The sequence below is a fragment of the Plecotus auritus genome (genome assembly GCF_963455305.1).
Source record: "Plecotus auritus genome assembly, chromosome: 3".
Taxonomy (NCBI): Eukaryota; Metazoa; Chordata; class Mammalia; order Chiroptera; family Vespertilionidae; genus Plecotus; species Plecotus auritus.
The window spans coordinates 161,660,767-161,676,993 of NC_137772.1; positions in this window are offsets into that span (position 1 = coordinate 161,660,767).

The following is a 16,227-nucleotide window of genomic DNA, read 5'->3' on the forward strand; positions in this document are numbered from 1 at the left end:
ATCTTGTGTGTTGGAGTGATGGTCAATTTGCATATTACTCCTTTATTATATACAATTACATAGGATAGTGGCTGAAATGCACGTCCTCTTTGACATCTTCCACTGGTCACCACTCCCCTTTGATTTCCAAATCAACAAACAGTTGTCTGGTGAGAAATGGGTGAGGTAACAACTGCATAGAGAATTATTTATTAAACCAAAAACTAGTAGGAGGTAACCCTGGTGAATTCTTTTTATCTCTTGGTTTTCAGTAATCTTAAAAGTTTAGCACACTTTTCTACTATGTTAACACATTGCATACTGAACAGGCAGACACAAAGCATCTTGAATGTGCTTTAAAATTTTTGCTCAAGTAATCTCACAAGACTCACATTCTTCAGTTCTGCCTATATTGAGAATCAGCAGTTACTTTTAAGTTTTAATAAGTTTCACATGTTTTGTAGGGAAACCGTGTTTGGTTAATTCCAACCTTTAATTAGTAGGCTCTGGATTGGTGTATACCAGACATGGGGATGTCATTAGTGTGAAACGAAAGCGATGTGTGTAACTCCATAACAGATCAAAACAAACCTTGTGTTCTCTGACAGCATTAAACCCCACTGAGACCTGACCAGGATATGGTTTTCAGTTGTAAAAGAAAATTGTAATTCACAAGTTCTTGCCAGATGTCATACCCCCATACCTCAACTTCATTACATCTACCCAGAGTAGGTGGTCATGTGAGGTTCAGCCAAAAGGACTTGGTTTGTTTTTTTAATCATTTAAATATTAGATTTATTCAAAATCCTTAGTGGGCATAATGGTGTATCTTGTTTTGGAGTGATTATTTAATTTTTAAAAAACATTTGGGGTGTATGTTCTTTGAGATGTAAACAATACTTTCCAATGGTGGAGGCAGTTTCAAAATCCTCACATCTAATAGAAGTTCTATCTCTTGACCATGTCCTATCAAGACAAAAAATTTCATCTACAAAGTGTAAAAAGATGATAAGATAAAATAACTAGAAATGAGCAAACTTGAATGAAAACACAGATTTAGGGGCTGGTGTCTGTTTTAAGGGGTAAACAAATGAGTACTAAGGTTGTTCTTTTCTCAAACCCACACAGATACTGTGGATGTCACCAAGTAAAAAATTTCAAAAAGCTTTACTAGGTTGACCAAGAAAAACAAGATCCGATGTATTTTTAAAAACTAGTTTGATTGGTAGTGGCTTCTGAAGTGTTGAAAGGCATTAGATAAAGTTCAAATGCTAATGCATATGGCATGTTTACAAGTGACTGGGACGGTTATGTCAGGACAGAGAGATTACCCATCCAAGGGCTCAGCAAGGGACTCCCAGCTCCTGCACTTCTAGGCAATTTTCTCTCTTTTCCTGAGTATTGTGTTAAATGACTTTAGCAAAGTACACATTTTATAACTTACATTTCTCATATCCTTTTTTAAACCTTTAGATTTGTGAATGTTTTCTTTGATTAGACAATTGGTGTTATTCTAATCCTTATTTCAATATAATTTCACAGTAATATATAATGCAGATGGTAGGGCATAGCAGTAGCTTTCACCTTATAAGCAAATCATATTTTACCTGACTGTAACTATAAATAGTTATTCTTGAGGGAATGTTGTAGCAAGATTTTTTCCCCCAATGAGATTTTACTGTAGTAAAAGTCACTGTTAAATCCCCAAGATTTAAAATGTAAATTATTGTATTATTTTCCCCCCATAAAGAAGTAACTACAGAAAGCAACTCCATGGTATTCTGGTTATATACATAATTTGACACTAAGTTCCCTGTTGACTAATTTGAAAGATGCCATTATGTTTCCCTGCTTTTAGAAGCCCCTGATTGCCCATCATTGACAAATGAGCAGCATTTTAAAATGTGGTGGAAGAAAGTTCCTTTAAACTAAGAAACTCCCCTCTTTCTTTTCACACATTTTGAACTTGTGAGGAACCAAATAATCACGTTTTTGAGAAAGTGTTTTCTTTCATCAACACCAGAAGCAAAAAAAAAAAAAAAAAAATTAAAGCTGGCTCTTAGGATTGCCAGTGCTAATTTGTGTGTGTGAACTAAGCAATAAAACCACACCGACAAACCCGAGCTAGGCTCTGAGGTTTGGGAATGAATTTGAAAAAATAATAATAAAGAAAAAATAAATTGGAGGAAAATTCTTTGAAATTTTTCCTTTTGACTTGTTTTCCTCTCCAGATACAAACCAAGGAAGGGAAATTTGTTGCTCTGCATGCTATGTTGGCACTGACTTCTTGAATGATATTATCCTCTGAACGATGTTTTTACATTTTTACTCTCTCCTCTCCATTTAGATATAAAAATTTCAACTTCAGGAACTAACAAGATCGAAAGGTCTTTTGCTTCATTATCTTTTCAGACTTTTCACTAACAATTCATTTTGGAAAAATTTCCCCCTTTTCACATTAAAACAGTGAAAAAATTTTAAGTCATCTATAATTTTTAAGAGTCTGCACTCTTTGAAAGATTATTAAATAGACAAACTAAGGTAAATATATCTTCTAATCAGTAAAACTTACCATTTCATGAGGATTGATAAATATTTGATTCTTTTGGCCTTTATTATTAGGCTTAGTTAATTACTACTAAGTTTCTATAATCTTAATAATAAAAGCCCAGGATTGTAACAACCGCTCACAACCAAACGCTGACCATCTGAAAGTCAGCACTGGGTTGTCCAGCTGCAGCCTGGCGACACAGCACTGACTGCTCAGGTGGCTGAGACCCAGAAAATGAGTCAGGGTCTGATCTGCAGCCTCAGTGGAAGCTGTTGATCAGTGTACTTACCTCTCTCTTTCTCTCCCTCTTTTTTTCTGATATTTGCCAGCAGCCAGGCTTTTCTTTCTCTCCCAACCTCCTTGGGGGCTGCTGTTAAGCCCCTCCTCTTTGATCAGGCCCAGAGATAGGCCTGGAGATGATGACTGGCATAGGAACCGACCAATCAGAACCAAAGGTGGGTGCTGTGGGGAACCAATGGCTGCCTAGAAGGCAGAGTTTTTGGCGCTGACTGGCATAGGAACTGACCAATGAGAACCAAATCTGGGTGCTGTGGGGAACCAATGGCTGCCTAGGAGGCGGAGCTTTTGACACTGGCATAGGAACCGACCAATCAGAACCAAATTGGCCACCAGAGGAGGGCATTTGGGGGTGACATCATGCTGGCAGGGGAGGGCAGTTGGGGGCAACCAGACCAGCAGGGGAGGGCAGTTAGGGGTGAGCAGGCTGGCAGGCAGAGGCAGTTAGGGGCAATCAGGCAGGCAGGCAGGTGAGCAGTTAGGAGCCAGTGGTCCCAGATTGTGAGAGTGATGTCTGACTGCCGGTTTAGGCCCAATCCCTGGGATCAGGCCTAAAATGGCAGTCGGACATCCCGCAAGGGGTCCCCAATTGGAGAGGGTGCAGGCTAAGTTGAGGGAACCCCCCCTCCATGCACGAATTTCGTGCACTGGGCCTCTAGTCTTATATAAATGACAAGTATTTATATCTGACAGTGTCTACACAAATGAAGCAACTTAGTAATTATTTGCTGAGTGAAGTACATAACCTTCACCAATATGAAATTTTTAAAATGTATTTTGCATTACCTAGCAAATGCTCAGCCTTTTAAAAATATTTTCATAGGATAGTTATCAATCAAGACTTATATACATAAGCCTCCAATGATTATTTCATCACAAAACTTCAAACAAAGATATTTATAACTGTTTTATGATCAAGGACTTTAGCCTAAGGTAGGTCTTTAGCCTCACATAATTATCTCTACTCAGTATTTTCCCTTGCTAATAATGTCAAAACCCTATGCTTGCTATAGGGACTTTTCTTAGTACTCAAGACATTAAGCAAAAGTATAACGGTCCAACAATTTTGAAGACTAGATTAAAAATTTTTTCATCGAAAACCACTGTAAAAGATCATTTTGGCCCTAACCGATTTGGCTCAGTGAATACAGCATCGGTCTGTGGACTGAAGGGTCCCAGGTTCGATTCTGGTCAAGGGCATGTACTTTGGTTGTGGGCACATCCTCAGTAGGGGGTGTGCAGGAGGCAGCTGATTGATGTTTCTCTCTCATCGATGTTTCTAACTCTCTATCTATCTCCCTTCCTCTCTGTAAAAAAATCAATAAAATATATTTTAAAAAAGAGAACATTTTGACAGGAATGTTAATTTTCCATAAAATAAAACAAGTATGTTGATTTTCTGTGAAGTAGATCAAACTGAAAACAGAAACTCCACAGACTATTCCCAAGTCTTATTAACAATCTTCGATTCTAACTTTTATCCCACAAGAAGTAACAGCAGCTGAAGGGTGGAATTACACAACCTGTTGTGCGCATAAATGTCAATGGTGAAATTGCCAGATGGTCAGCAACAGGAGGAGGAACTGGAGTCATGGCTCATACACAAATTAAGCAACCATGTCCTGGAATTTTGACTACATGTTATTGTTCAAGGAAGCTCTTTAATGTCTAGCTGATCTTCTCATTGGTGGAGCTCAAGGTCTTTTTGCACATGTTTGAGAAATTAGAAGCGATACTCATATTATTTGACAGAGGAAAAGGGGGAGACAGGAGGAGTTAGGGGTGTGTCAGGGACCGAGGGTTGGTGGGAGGAGATGCTGGTGGTAGATTTCATTAGCTGAAGCAGATTGGTTTCTGACTCAGCTGGCTGTGCAGAGCGCCCTACAGACACGGCCCCACATCTTAATCTTCTCAGGAGGTTTTCTCTTAACCCCCCCCCCCCCCCCAGGAAACTCAAATCATGCCATTTAGGCTTTGCACATGCTTCTCCTTTTGCCTGGAAACGTTCTCATCTTCCTCTTGGGACGTTCTGTTCTTTGAGAAGTGCTCAAACATGACTTTCTCCATGAAGCCTTCCTTTCCCAGATAGCCGGCCCCTCCTCCACCATGCACCCACGTGGTAGTATGGCTGGTCTCAAGGGACTCATATATTGTGTATTGTAGGTGTATCAGCCGGCATTCACCCTGTGCACAGAAATCATTGGCTTACATGTCTCTCTCCCACAGCACCTGGCAGGTAGACGGTTCCGATTTAAACTAAAGTTGTAGACTATAAATGTAGAGTAAGCAGTCTTTATTTGCATTTTAATCATTTAATTGCTTTATAAGGGAGCTTAAGTAAAAGACCTTTTAGGAAATTCTAAACATGAATATGGAATGGGAGATTAAAAAAATTAAGTTTCAGCCCCAGACAGAAGCTTAAAAAATTAAGTTTCTGGCATGACAGGTGGCTCAGTTGGTTGGAGCATTGTCCCAATATCAAAAAGGTTGTGGGTTTAGTTTTGGTCAGGGCACATACCTAGGTTGTGGTTCTAGCCTCAGTCAGGCATGTATGGAAGGCAATCAATCAATGTTGCTCTCTCACATTGAGGTGTCTATCTCCCCCGCCCCCCCCCCCGCCTTGCATCAATAAATATATCCCTAGGTGAGGATTTAAAAATTACTTTTTAAATATGAAGAACTAACTATAGTGGCATTATTAGGTGCTTTTGAAAAAAAGTTTTTCAGGGTTCAAAAAGTCAAACACATAGAGTGTTCCACAAAAATTAAAAATAACACATATTTAAATTACAGGTTTTACCAGAACCTAGTATATTGTTTTGTTTCCTTGCCTAAATTTTAAATTCCTTAGGGGAAGAGAGAATATTTTTGTTTCCCAACAAGTAGCCACAGTGTAGTTAATGCTCAGTAAATGCCTAGTTAACATCACACACACACACACACACACACACACACACACACACTTCACCACCACACACAAACACCTCTACATTGTGAAAACCAATGGGAAGCTTAGCACTATTCTTTGTTCACATACATCTAAGAAGACATCAGCTTTTTAAAAAATATATATATTTCATTGATTTATTACAGAGAGGAAGGGAGAGGGATAGAGAGTTAGAAACATCGATGAGAGAGAAACATCGATCAGCTGCCTCCTGCACACCCCCTACTGGGGATGTGCCCGCAACCAAGGTCCATGCCCTTGACCGGAATTGAACCTGGGACCCTTGAGTCTGTAGGCTGATGCTCTATTCACTGAGCCAAACTGGTTAGGGCGACATCAGCTTTTCATTGAGTGCCATCAAATATATAGTTAATGCATGAATAAGAGCGTGTCATAGGCTGTGAATGATTTAAATTCCTGACGGCCCAATGACTACAATTAGAAAAACACACCCTCAAGGGTGTTTTCCCAACATGGAGCTCACATTTGTTTTTATTTTGTATTTTAGAAATCTGATAGCTGCTACTGTACCCAAAAGCTGGCGTGATGTGGATGTGCCTCTAGTTGCAGGAATGATTTTAGCTGTGTGAACTTCTCCAGACAACCTGTTTTCTCTATTTGCATGAAGAAAAGAGAGAGCAAACACAAGAATTTCTCCAGTGCAGTACTGACTTCCTCTGAGGCCCCAGAGAAGCCATTCCAACACTCTTCCTTCGTTCCTCCAGCTGTAAAATGGAACTAAAATGACTAATAATGTGTTTCACAAGGTAACTGTGAGGATTAAGTAGTCAGGGTTTCAAGGCGGTAGACCCGAGTATGAAATACTAATATTTCTATAATGGGAAACGCTGTTGGACCTGTTTTTCCTGGCTGAGCATTAATAATTTCTATTAGATTGGGTTTTCAAATCCCCTAAGTTCATTTATATACCCAAGTCAAGTGACTGGCAAGCAAGGTGGTTTATTTCTATGTGAAGAATTCCATTTTGTGGCAAAGACATTTCTGGGAAACAATAGCACTTAGCATTAAGACAAGGTGAATTCCGATCCTTCCTACGTTGCCATTTGTGCGCAGCCGCAACATTCTTTGCTCTTTTGCTTCCTTTTAGGCCCTAAAACAAAGTATCTGTGCCTGACTTTCAAGGCTGGGAGAAGAAAGAGGTAACATATGCTGAGCTGCTTTAAGTTTTGCGGTCAAAACGCCAGAGAATATTATTCTGCAGATTTGAAAACGGAGTCCCAGAGAAGCAAAAGGACTTGCCTGAAATCCTGTGACAGGGGAGCATCAGAGCAATACTCAGTGTCCGCACCACACCCAGTTACCTCGGCCTCCTCCGCGCCTTGTAAGCAAGCAAGTGCCTACGGAGGGGGCGTTGTCCTCTCCGAGGAAGCACCCTCCCCACCTTGAGGACAGTTGGCTTCCATTCACCTGTTGAGCCAGCCTTTGCCTCACTGTAAAAATGGAGCACTCCCCGCCCCGCCCCCCGCCAGCCCCAGGGTCTCTCTTTCCTGCAGGGTAGAAGAGAAAGCTGTTAGAAGCTTGCTGCCAGGAAAGAGCCTGGTTAGAGTATCCGATTGAAGACTTATTATTGGCTGCAGGGAACACAGTTATATGACTTGTAGAAATCAAATAAAATGTGGAGAGGAGGCCAGAAAGTCAAAGAAATGCTGTTAAATCTCGCATCCTGTATGATGAAGAACAAGTAAAGGGGAAATATAGGGTGTAAATTGAGTTGTAATTCCAACCAAGTCAACGCAGTCAGTTGTGATGGCCAAACAACAGATGCATAAAGGCTTAAGGACCCCAAATGTTACAGACTCTGGCTGCTACCCAAACAAACACCCTTGCAGCTGAAATCAAAGAGTCCTGTATGCTTGCAGAGTCAAAGCCTGCAAGACAAAACAGCAGACCCTCTGGATTAAAGGGTTTGCAATGGATATATTGCTAGTAATCTTAAACCCCGCACATCAGAGACTGGCCAGGTTTGGAAAGCAAACATGGAAAATGATGGGTTTTGTGTAATTCCTCACATGTTCTGGGCACCCAGTGCCCTGATTATTATTGCTGTGAATATTAGTTAAGTAGCACAATAGTGTATGGGCACAGGACACCCTGGGTGGGGAAGAAAAGAAACTGGCCAGGTTTCTGCCAGTCCTCCCTGCCTGCTGGTTCCGCCTCTTTGGGCTTGGGCTGAAAGAAAAAGGAAAGAAAGGCAAAAAAATAATAGCTGGCTTTTTTTTGTTTGTTGTTGATTTCAGAGAGGAAGGGAAAGGGAGAGAGAGAGAGAGAGAGAAACATCAATGATAAGAGAGAATCATTGATTGGCTGCCTTCTGCACGCCCCCTACTGGGGATCGAACCCACAACCCAGGCACGTGCCCTTGCCCAGAATCAAACCTGGGACCCTTCAGTCTGCAGGCTGAGGCTCTATTCACTGAGCCAAACTGGCTAGCTAGGGCAATAGCTGGCACTTTTGATTGCTTATTATGCCCCAAGCTCCGTGCTCAGTATATATGCAATGTCTCATTAACTAACAATAAATCTACGAGGTTTATAATCTACATTTTTTAAAGATGAGTCAACAGGGGCTGCTCAGCCAGGTCAAAGATAGTATGGTCGTGAAGGACTTGTGCACTGGAGCCCGGCTGTCTGGATCTGAGTCCCAGGTCCTCCACCTGCGAGCCACGTGACATTGGGCAAGGGACTTAATTGCTGTCTCTTCTATAAAGTGGTGTAAAAATAGTACCTACTATCACTGTGATGATTAACTAAGCCAACAGACACAAAGCAAAGCACTGAGAAGAGTACTTGGCACATAGTAGGTACTCTATACATGTTGACAAGTTTTATTATTGTCCAAGGTTATGAGCACATCTATACATAGCATAGTGGCAGAGTTGATCCTAGAACTCAGGTCTCCAGTGACTTTCCTCTTAAACATCTCACTCTGCTGCCGGTATAAAAAAAAAAAAGGAAAGAGGATGCAGCCAGACAATCAGAAGCAATGTTCTGGAGCAGCTTCGAGCTGCTCAGCAATAGGAGAGCACCAGAGAGAGCATTCCTTCACCCTTGGCCACTCTCACCACCACAACTGTATTTATTTTATTTTTTATTATTTCCAATTGCTTCCATCGACAGCCAAAAATAAGAGCAGCACAACACTCATTCTTAGCTTTGTGCTGTCTCATGAATGTTGTCCCCAACTGATTCTTGCCTGTCCTTCGCATCCAGTGCTTCTTGCAAACAAGATAAAAAGGGATGTTTTCCTGGCATTCCTTATGAACTTAGAACAAATAGCTTCAGGCGGGGTGGACATCATCAATTCTATTCAGTGTTTTAAAGGCACAGGAGTTTAGATGTTGAAAGGTCACTGTCTGATGTGATTTCCTTGACATAATCCTTTGGTCTTGGCTTTGGTTTTGATGAAACGCACAGGACAGCCCTCATCATCGGCTTGGACACATACTGCTTCCCTCGAAACCCCGCAGTGCTGTCTGCTCAGGGAAGGAGGAAGAAGCCGTTCTCTTAGGCTCGGAGCTGCCAATCGTGCTCTGGTGGCAGGCTCTCTGCAAGTCTTAGATTTCAAGTGGGATTTGGAGGCCCTGCATCTAAAATAGAGTGAGCTGTAAAACTCACGCTATCACTTAGGGAATAAAGCAGTTATTAGTTTTCTTTTATTTTAATACTTTGAAATGCAAGACCAAAAGAAAATGTTCTCATGACTGTTTTCAGAGAGATTTCATGTTTTAACCTGAAACCTTAATTCAAATTTATTTGGTTTTGCTGGTCGGCCTCTCTGATTCTCCAACAGGATCCGAGAAATAACACTGGGTGTCCAGCTGTTAAAATGATACAGGCAGGCAGGTCTCCCAGCAGTGGTTGGGACATCATCCCTGGGACCTGCAGCATCACAGTGTTCTGCCTCAGACTCCATAGAGACCCAGCAAAGACCTCCAACGTGTTGGGTGAGATGGATGCCTCCATGAAGTCTTGGAACTTGGCTTTGCCAGCAGACCACAGAAGGCTCTAAGAGAAGCTCCAGCACAGTTTCTGGGGTGTTAAGACCGCCTGCCCTTCCATGTAGTGAGTGTTCACTGTGTCGCACCCAGGAGCTTCATGATGCTTTCGCTTCAGAAGGAACCAGCCCATCTCCAGTTGCCACCATGAAACCTTGTTGGAGGTATATGCCCTTGGATGGATCTGCTCATTGTTAAATTCAGCATGTGCTATCTGAAATCCAGAATCATTTGGTCCAAACTTCTGCCCAGTGGGGAATCCTGCCTACAATACTGACACTGGCTGTGCCCTGGGACCAAGCGCTCACTCCTTCCAGAGTTCCACAGAGTAAATAATCTTTATACTGAGTCAAGAGTATCTTACATAAAAAAAATGATAGAAATCTAAGGTTGATCAGCTATTGTTCTGGGCTAATATCCAATTTCTGATTATGTTGTATTTGGCTTCTCTTCTGCTGTTTTTGTTAGCCTCCTCTAACTTGGAACTGGGGGTATGGGTGGAATAATATGTTAATTTTCATATTTTAGAGTAAGCTTGATCAAAGAGTATTATATGTTTGAGGGAACTTGAAACTAATACCTAAATGAAACAATAGAGTAATCTATGCATTTTTCTTATGCGTACTGTTTTCACAGCCACACTTGCTGGGAGGGACGTGGGAATCTACGATTGGAGGTTGCTAGGAAAGCAATTCCCGCCCCCCCCCGCCCCCATATTCTCTTCTAGAAGAGTGAAAAGTCACTTCACATGCTGGTGGAAAAGTGCTTATTGTCCCTTGGAGAAACTCAGAAGTTTATATAGCCTGTACCATGCTAGATAATCAATACTTGTCTCAATTGCTTTCTATAAACCATTTTGCGTCATATCTGAGACACACGTGTTTATTGGCCTCTCAGCTCCCTAGATCTTTTCAAAAGGCACTCATCTCTGAACTAGATGTTAGTAGTTCCCATACTGAAAGAAAATGTTTAAAAATTTTTTATCAATGGGTGATTCATCATGTAGCCCCTTTAGCTATGGACATAATGCTGCTAGTCAAAGTTTCTCTTTGTTCCAGATTTTTCACGTTAACGTGGTCTGTGTAGTAAAATCCTTGCTGGGGAAGGGAGAGCCAGATTTGTAGCATGGCCCATAACACACGTACATTACTGAGACCACACACAGATCAAAAAGATAAAGGCATGCATTGCTTTAGAGCAATGACCCGTGTGCCAAAAATGAGGTTTTACCTACAATAGAACAGAAGAATGTAAGAGTTTGGCTTCAGGGTACCAAGAGTTTCCTTTCCTGTCCTATTCTACCTTTTAAAAGGATGGTAGAGCAATATTTTTTAACCCTTTTGATTGTTCTAGTTTCACTATTTACAACTTAAAACGAAATAAAGAACATGTCCCTCCTACCAGCAACCATTGCAAGGAGAGGAGCAGCGCAATACCAGGTTCAGACCATAGGATCTGGAGCCAGACCGCTCGGCCTCATTTCTGGGTGACCCACTGTGTAACTTGGGGCCTCAGTTTCCTGTAAAACAGGAATAATAACTGTTCCTACTTCATGAGATTATTGTGAGAATGAGCCAAGATAATATAAGTAGATTGCTCAGCAGTGTACCTAGACCATAGTAAGGTTTCAATCGTTTGCTATGAGGACTATAAAATCTTGCCCCAGTGCCATTAATGTGCTCCCAAAATTAACTGGCATAAAATAGGGGGTGAATTTACTCCAATATTAATAAATAATATATTTTCAGTTAATCTGTACTGTTGCAAAAAGCACAAGTAGATAGTACAACTGACCGTTAGCTAAACTAAGAAGGTCTATAAAGCATACTCTTCCAAAAAATTAAAGTTTTTCCCATCTACCTACCTCCCAGGGCTGGGATATAGTACAGGTATAACCACAGTATGTCCAAAGTGGTGCACTGGGGAAGGAGAAACAGTATTGTAGGCATTACTTGTTATTATTAAGGTGGATGTCTCAAACCTGCTTTTAATATTTCTGATAGGGTGGTTCTTGACCCTGGATGCACATTATAATCACCCATGGATTTTTAAAAAACATACTGATGCCTGGGTCCAGGATAGAAGCAAAAAAGAAAAAAAAAAGTAATTACACAGACATGGGTTCAGATTCTGTCTCCACCATTTTTAGCTCTGTGAACTTCGACAAGCTTTCCTAATCTGTAAGGTTGGTTGTTGTGAGGCATGAAGACAATGTATTTAAAACTCTGAGCATAAATTTTGGCATGTAGTTAGAAGGTGATCAACAAATACTATTTGTTAATGACCTATATTCTCTGAAGTTTCCAGCCTGAAGTGTCCTCCACCTCCACTGAGCTCAATTATAGAAATGTTGTCTTGAAATATAGCCTTGGACCTGACCGGTTTGGCTCAGTGGATAGAGCGTCGGCCTGCGGACTGAAGGGTCCCGGGTTCGATTCCGGTCAAGGGCATGTACCTGGGTTGCAGGCACATCCCCAGTGGGAGATGTGCAGGAGGCAGCTGATCGATGTTTCTGTCTCATCAATGTTTCTAACTATCTATCCTCTCCCTTTCCTCTCTGTAAGAAATCAATAAAATATATTAAAAAAAAAAAAAAAGAAATATAGTCTTGGATAAGAATCGGTGAAGGCCAGCTTTACAACTGAGAAAACAAAAGCACACAAAATTACTTACAGTTCCAGAGCTCAGAACAGGCGAGAACTCAAACCCAGGTCTTCTAACTCTTTGCCCATTGTCTTTCTTCCTATTCCATAGTTTTCAATCACATGATCTCTGAGAGCCCAAATTCTGGCTTTGGGGCCCAGCTCTAGCCACACATTTTGCCAGTCCCTTACTGCCTTTAGCTTTAGGGTGCGGTAACACTAAATTGTTACTTCCTGATACTCATGGATTGCTGTTTCTCAACCTATTTGCCTTGGCTTATGTGACCACTTCTGCCTGAAATGCTCTCCAGGTCTTCACTCTCTACCAGCTATGCTTACCTCCCCTTCTGCCCATGAATGATTAATTACTACACCAATCTCCATTCTACTGTAAACAATTAGAAATCATACAAATGTTAGATATTGAACCACAAGATTTTATTCCTGTGAGTAAGAGGGCATATGAGGTGAGCCCTGTGGTTGCCATAGCTTATTCCTTAAAGACAGTTTCCAGGCCACTTCTCAGGACATGGAAACTAAAGCATAACCCAGTGGTCTCACTGATTTGAGGAGAAAGAGATAAAAAATCTGGGATGACCAAGGAGGCTAGAATTTTCAGGGCATACTAGAAGAACAGAAGAAACTAAATGAAATGGGAACTCCAGAGATCTGCAGAGTTTACCCCATGTGTTTGGCTATATATTATTATCTGCACATACATATGAAGAAACTACCAAGATTTGGGAAAGAAGTACCAGAAAGCACTTAGCTGAACAATATACCTGGAGCTCACATAGGACTGGGAAGAGTTTGTGTTTTCACCAGCCTGAATGGAGAATCTGTAAAATATATGGGGCATAAGCAGAGTCCTTAGGAGTGTCATGCCTTAGTACTGGGGTTACATTAGTTCTAGAATAAAAGCTGCTGTGGACCCACCATAAAAAACTTAAACACAAGCATCTCATAGATCAAACTGATCTGCTCTATAACCCAAAGTTCCTTAAAGGAAGACAATAAAATCCAGCACCCAATAAGATAAGATTTACTAAATGTAAAGTTCAAAAAGTAATTACTAAACATGCCGATAAGTGTGAAAATATGATTCATAACAAGAGAAAAATAAATCAATTTTGAGAGATTGAGAAATGGCAGATTAGTGGACAAGGACATGAACAATGCTATTACAAACATTACTCTTATGCTAAGGATATAAAGAAAACAAATATGATGAAAGGAGAATAAAAGAGATATATGACACACATATATATATATGACACAAATGTAACCTGTAGAGGTGAAAATAGATGAAATGAAAAATAGGCTAGTTAGGATTACCAGCATATTATATGATGCAGAAGGAAAGATCACCATATGTGAAGGCATAGCAACAACAAGTATCCAAAATTAATCACAGGTTAAAAAAAGACTAAAAACACATGAACGATGCCACAGTGAATCTGGAACCATAATAAATTATGCAACATATGTGTGATTAGAATCCTAGAAATGTGGTGTCAGAGAAATGAAAACACTATTTGAAGACATAATGGCTGAAAATTATCCAAATTTTATCAATAACATACAAATCCAAGAATCTCAAAATCCAAACAAAAACAGCATAAAGAAAAACACCAAGGCATATCATAATTAAATTTCTGAAACTAATACCAAAGAGAAAATTTAGATAGCCATAGGTTAAAAAGATATATTATATACAGAGGAACAAAGACAGAATTACAGCAGACTTTTCACCATGTAGGCCTAAAGGTAATAGAATGCTATCTTTTAAGTATTGAAAGAAAAATCAGCCAATCCAGAATTCTATACTCAGCAAAGATATTTTTAAAAAAAATGAGGGCAAAATAAACACCATTTCAGGTCAATAAAAGGTAAGAGACCTTCACTGTAAGAAGTTCTTTCAGTGAAGAACTGTTAAAAGAAGTTCTTTCAGCAGAAATATAATTATACCACATGAGGATTTGGATCTACAGAAAGAGATAAAGAGCAATCCAAATGATAAATATGTGGATTAATGTTTTTAAAATTGTTTTTTCCCCTCTCATTTTCCAACTCTTTCCCACCTTTCCATCATTATAGAAGAAATCCTACACTTCTTTACCATCTCTCCTTAGGTCAAACTCAACACCCCGTATAGGCCAGATTGGCAAGGTCAGTGAATGAAGCCTAGGAAACAGTGGGGACAGTGATAAACTGGAGAATGTATGTCTCATCTAAAAGCAACAGCCATTACTCAGCTTCAGCTGATTGTGGTTGGGAGGAAATTAAACACAACCCTTTCTTTATTTTAACGTAGCCAACTAATAAAACTCAACCAAACCAAACAACCAAAAAAAACCCAAAAACTTCTGTATATATTATACCCATGGGCTAACAGGATACAACTACTATTTTAGTTATTTTTCACTCACTTGTGCTATCATAATACTAAGTGAGTATCTCTGTTATACTTACTAAAATATATTATAATTTATTGCTGATATATATATATATATATATATATATATATATATATATATATATATATATATATCTTCCTAACTATACTAAAACTGTTCATGGGAAAGAGCCATGTCTTATTTATTTTTATATTTCAAGTGATTAGTACATAGATTAGCCTGGCATAAGAAGCACTCAACAAATCTTTATTAAATTGGAAGTTAGTTGTATTTTCAGAAATGAGCTTAGATTATCTGCATCCTGGGGAAAGGTTCAGGAGTTAAACACTTGACTGAAATTTTGGTAGAATACTCTGGGAATGAAAAATAGGCTGGTTAGGATTATCAAAATTATTAGGTTTACTTTCTTTCATTCAGTTGATAAATCTATCCCTCTGGTAGAAATGTTCTGTGAGAATCAGAAGTATCAGGATTAAAGCAATATGGTTTTTTTGGTAGCTTCAATCTTACTTCAATACACTTATTTTTTGGAATAATAATCAAAAGAAACCACAAAGCTTCATATTGTCCAGGAAATGTCTCTCCTAATGTAATGTCACAGAGGTGAATTTGTTACTGGGCTAGTTTCTATCTAAGCAGGAATCGAGGTACAGGTGGGACCTCTAGATTTATTCCTCCCTGGACTTACTTTTCAGCCCACCTTCTCTACCCAGCCCCCAACATACACACTTTTCACTGCATCCTGCACACCTTGGTCTCACCATTAAAAAACCAAGTTTATAATGGGCATCATTTTTTGGAAGCTGCTTCAATTCTCAGAGTAGTAAAAATAAAATATTGATGGTGGTCAATGCATTGAGTACTTATCATGTACCTTATTATATGCCATCATGTCATTTAGTGCTCACAATAATCTTACATAATACTTAATCTCTGTTTCACAGATAAGAAGACTGAAGCCCAAGGTTTCACAGTTCATATGTTCTAAAATTGGATTTTGTGTTTTTACTCCTTTGCCTCTCAAAGCATTATCATTTTAATGTTTGTTGGAAAAGCATCATCTCACATCCCACTCCAGACACTGAGTCAGAACCTGCATTTTAACATGATCCCAGCTGATTTGTATTTGCATTGAAGTTTGAGAAACACTGGTCAACACAGTACCACATCCTGCTGGGCACACACTTCCTGACAGGGCTCATACGCTCTGTGGCTGGAAGTTCAATGCACTTCTCAGTGTGCTCAACTTTCTCTTCAGGAGTGATCTAAGCAACAAGATGCTCAGACAATTCCATTGTATTGGCATGAATCCTTACCCCAAGATCTCTCCCTTATTCACCCCAAGATCTCTCCCTTCCTCCCATCCATCATCATATTTC